The following is a 5,043-nucleotide window of genomic DNA, read 5'->3' on the forward strand; positions in this document are numbered from 1 at the left end:
GCCGAGGAAATTCTGAATAGCGCGCGGTCCTTCTGGGTTGAATTCCCACAAGCGGAGGGGCCGGCGTTTGCAAGGCTGGACTTGACGAACCAGCATGACTTGCACTACCATAACCAAACTAAAATCTCCCTCGAAGAGATCTCGGATGCGGCTCTGCAGTATGGGCACATCCTTGGCTGGACCCCAGCTCAGCCCCCTGCTGATCCATGACATCAGTTGTGGTGGAGGGCCCGAGCGAAAGGCGGGGGAAGCTACCCACTTGGCACTTCCGGGAGCGATGATGTAGAACCACTCCCGTTGCCATAATCCGGACACCTCTGGAAAGGAACCCTTTGGCCATGGAGCTCCAGCAATCTTGCTTATTAATGCACCTCCGCACGCTGCATACTGCCCCTCGACCGTCTTCGGCTTCACATCAAAGGTCTTGAGCCACAGGCCGAAGTGAGGGGTAATGCGGAGGAAGGCCTCACATACGACAATAAATGCCGAGATGTGGAGAAAGGAATCCTGGGCTAGATCGTGGAAATCAAGCCCGTAATAGAACATCAAACCCCTAACGAAGGGATCCAGAGTGAGGCCTAGTCCTCGGAGGAAGTGGGAGATGAACACGACGTCTTCGTTGGGTTCAGGAGTAGGGACGACCTGCCCTCGGGCAGGCAGGCGATGCGAAACTTCGGCGGTCAGGTATCTTGCCTCCCTCAACTTCTTGATATCCTCTTCCGTGACGGAGGAGGGCATCCACCGGCCCTGGAGGCTAGGTCCGGACATGATTGAAGGTCCGAAGCACCTGACCTGGGCTTTGGGTGTTAGAACTCGAGGCGGGGGAAGGATTCGATTGAGCACGGGAGGAAAAAACTAAAAGCCTTGTCCCTTTATAAAGAGGGTGAATATCCTCCTCGTGGCCGTTTGGGACTTGCCTAAAATCTAGGAGTCCTAGGCGCGGTTGGGTTACCCACAACCGTATTGATGAGAATCCCATAAGAAGGGGGACACGATCTCTGCTTTGACAAGACGTGTCAAGAAACTGCCTCGCGTTATGTGCGGGGCTAGTTAAAGAAAAACGGTTCAAATAATCACCGAGCCATGGCATGATGTCATGTTGCCAAAACGTGTCAGCGGATTAGATTTGTGGAAATATTATTCTCTCTACGGTGGTATGTGGAACATATTTTGCAGGGTCGAACACTCTCCTTTTATTCAAACTCTTCTGTGGTGTATCCGGAGGAGGAACCCGCCTTGCAATGCCGAAGACAATACTGCGCGTCGGACTCATCGTCATTGAAGCCTGGTTCAGGGGCTACTGAGGGAGTCCTGGATTAGGGGGTCTCCGGACAGCCGGACTATATCCTTTGGCTGGACTGTTGGACTATGAAGATACAAGATTGAAGACTCCGTCCCGTGTCCGGATAGGACTCTACTTGGCGTGGAAGGCAAACTAGGCAGTATGGATATGGATATCTCCTCCTTTGTAACCGACCTTGTGTAACCCTAGCCCCCTCCGGTGTCTATATAAACCGGAGGGTTTTTAGTCCGTAGGACAACATACAATCATACCATAGGCTAGCTTCTAGGGTTTAGCCTCTCCGATCTCGTGGTAGATCAACTCTTGTAATACTCATATCATCAAGAATAAATCAAGCAGGACATAGGGTTTTACCTCCATCAAGAGGGCCCGAACCTGGGTAAAACATCGTGTCCCCTGCCTCCTGTTACCATCCGCCTTAGACGCACAGTTCGTGACCCCCTACCCGAGATCCGCCGGTTTTGACACCGACAGTCATCAAGGGAGTCGCGCTCGCTGATTTCGTGGCAGAATGGACAGACGCCCCGGCACTTGAGGAAGGTGAAGACCGGTCCCTCTCGTGGGGAAGCGAGGCGCCTGACGGCTAGGTCATGTATTTTGATGGTGCCTTCGCGCGCCAGGGCGCGGGGGTTGGAGCAGTGCTCATCTCACCCACTCAGGACAAGCTCTACTACGCCGTGCAGCTCTGCTTCCAGCAGGGCGAGAAGGTCTCCAACAACATTGCAGAATACGAAGGCCTCATAGCCGGCCTGAAGGCTGCGGCGGCACTAGGTGTGAAGTGTCTCACTATCAGGGGTGACTCACACATCCTTGTCAACTTCTCCAACAAGGTATACGAGCCGAAGGACGAGCACATGGAAGCATACCTCGCAGAGGTGCGCAAGATGGAGAAGCAGTGCCCCATGGCACCAACAAGGAAGCTGATGACATCGCCAGAAGAGCATCCAAGCGACAGCCCCAGGAGCTTGGCGTCTTCGAGGAGCGGCTCTTCAAGCCATCAGCAACGCCACCACTTCCAAGAACAACTCAGCCTCGGGAGGAACTCCCACGGCCGCCTGCCACAGGAGCCCCGGTCTGTGGCCCGACCTCAGGAGCGCGCCTACTCCTGGCGCTCGAGCCTCAGGAGGGATGCTGGACCAAGGAATTCAAGGAATACCTGATGCAAGGGACATTGCCGGAGAAGGAGGAGGACATGGAGCGCGTGGCCCGTCAGGCCACAACATACTGCATCCGGGACGGTGAGTTATACAGGAAGCGACCAAATGACATTTCACTGTGTTGTATCTCCAGGGAACAGGGGAAAGAGCTGATAGCTGACATACACGGCAGGGACTGCGGGCACCACTTGTCGTCGCGAACCCTCGTCGGCAAGGCATTCCGAAGTGGATTCTACTGGCCTACGGTGCTCAACGACGCGGGTGAGCTGGTGAAGCCCTGCAAGGTCTGCCAATTCCACGCCAAGCAGATCCATCAGCCAGCTCAGGGCCTCTAGACCATCCCACTCTTGTGGCCATTTGCAGTCTGGGGGCTAGATATTCTGGGCCCGTTTCCTCGGGCACCTGGGGGCTATCGATACCTCTACGTCGCCATCGACAAGTTCACTAAGTGGCCGGAGGTTGAAGTCGTCCGCGCGCATCCCAGCTGGCTCTGTGGTCAAGTTCGTCAAGGGCCTTGTGAGCCATTTTGGGGTCCCCAACCGCATCATCACCGATAACGGCTCGCAGTTCACTAGTAATCTCTTCAAGTCATATTGTGCTAACCTTGGAACGCAGATCTGCTACGCCTCAGTGGCACACCCTAGGAGCAATGGCCAGGCCGAATGCGCCAATGCGGAGGTCCTGAGGGGCCTCAAGACCAGGACCTTCAAGAAGAAGCTCGAAGCCTGCGGCAGGGTCTGGCACGACGAGCTCCAGTCCGTGTTGTGGTCGATCCGCACCACCACCACCAAACCAACGGGCGAAACCCTGTTCTTCCACGTCTACGGAGCAGAAGCAGTCCTCCCTCACGAGGTCGAGCATTGCTCCGCACGGGTCTTGGCGTTTGATGAGATGCAGCAGGACGCCATGCGGGGGATGGACCTTGTGCTGGGGGAGGAACGTCACCGCGAAGATGCACTATGGGCGGCAAGATACCAGCAAGCGTTGCGGCGATACCACTGTCGCAGCATCTGCTCCAGGACTCTTGAGGTGGGTGACCTCGTCCTGAGGCGGGTGCTCTCCAGGGAGGGGCTGCATAAACTCTCCCCCATGTGGGAGGGCCCGTTCAAGGTCGTGCACATCTCTAGGACTGGCGCCGCGTGCCTGGAGACGCAGGACAGGGTACCCGTCCAGAACGCCTGGAACATCCAACACCTCCGGAAGTTCTACCCATGAATAAAGGCCCAGCGCCTGTGAAGAAGGCCCGGTGCCTGTGAAGAAAGGCCCGGTGCCTGTGAATAAGGCCCGGTGCCTGTGAAGAAGGCCCGGTGCCTGTGAAGAAAGGCCCGGTGCCTGTGAATAAGGCCCGGTGCCTGTGAAGAAAGGACCAGTGCCTGTCAAGAAGGCCCGGTGCCTATGAAGAAAGGCCCAGTGCCTGTGAAGAAGGCCCAGCGCCTGTGAAGAAGGCCCAGCGCCTGTGAAGCAAGGCCCCGTGCCTGTGAAGAATCACCGCCCGTGACACTCTCACGTAATAATGAGTGGGGTTGTACATGCCCCGAAGACTCAGGAGAGCCGCCCTTGGGCCTCGGGGGCTCCCTCCCACGCCGAGTGGCAGCACTTAGCTACGCGCTGGTGAGAAGACGTCGAAGACTAGACTAGGTGCCGGACGCGGCTTTTCATTTGCTTTACGAAGTTGGCTCGCCCCTATTTTAATTGAAATTTTCTTTCTGGTGTCTCTTGCTGGTCCCGTTTTATCGCTTCCTGCCTCTGTTTCTGCCTTTGCCTCTTTGGTCGACCTGTACTCTCCCTCGCGTCCCTCTCAAGGGGGCTGAACAGGTACCTTCGTGAGCTTCCTCCTTCTGTCTTTTCGCGAGGCACCCTCGTTCAAGCCCACAAGCTGGCGCACCTCTCCTAATCTGTGCCCCACAGGTATTGCGACGCGAGGCGCCGGGCCAAGGCCAGCGGCACCTATGACCAAGCCCAGGTGAACGATAAAACTCTTGATGAATTTTTTGCAGTCCCTAAGCGCATATCAGGTCAGGGAGGCCTCGACAGGTACCAGGAAGCAAGCACCTCGTGAGGAGGAGGCCACTCAAAACAAGTCGAGCTAAGTTATCCCTACATAAAAACGACGATGTTGCGACACAGCACAGGGACGGCAAACATAATGTAACAATTGAAATCATAGTTTGATACACGCCCCTCCAGGGCCCATCCTGGTTTCTTTCTGATGCAGGAAGGAAAAGAAGAAAAAAATAGAAGCAGCGCCTACAGCGGTCCACAGGGGCAGGCCCCAGCGCCTTCCCGAGCTCAGTCGGACCCCTCCTCGCGCTTCACGGAGGAGCGGCGATGAGACCACCCGCCACCGTCTTTGAAGCAGGCACGGCGGCTGGTCGTAGCCGCCACTGCTGGAGCTGTCGCTGGGGGAACAGCTGCCATAGCCGGACGAGACATGGTTGGCACCAAGGGCGGGTTCGCCTCATCCTCGTTGCGGCCGTCGCTAAGGCCAAGCACCTCCTTGCCGTCGTTCACCTCGGGGCAGCACCCGGCGCGGCGACCATCTTCCCCAAACACCCTCACATGGAGGGTCGCATTGCCGTCGTA

This window comes from Triticum urartu, chromosome 1A (assembly GCF_056163025.1).
Source record: "Triticum urartu cultivar PI428250 chromosome 1A, HENAU_Tu73, whole genome shotgun sequence".
Classification (NCBI taxonomy): domain Eukaryota; kingdom Viridiplantae; phylum Streptophyta; class Magnoliopsida; order Poales; family Poaceae; genus Triticum; species Triticum urartu.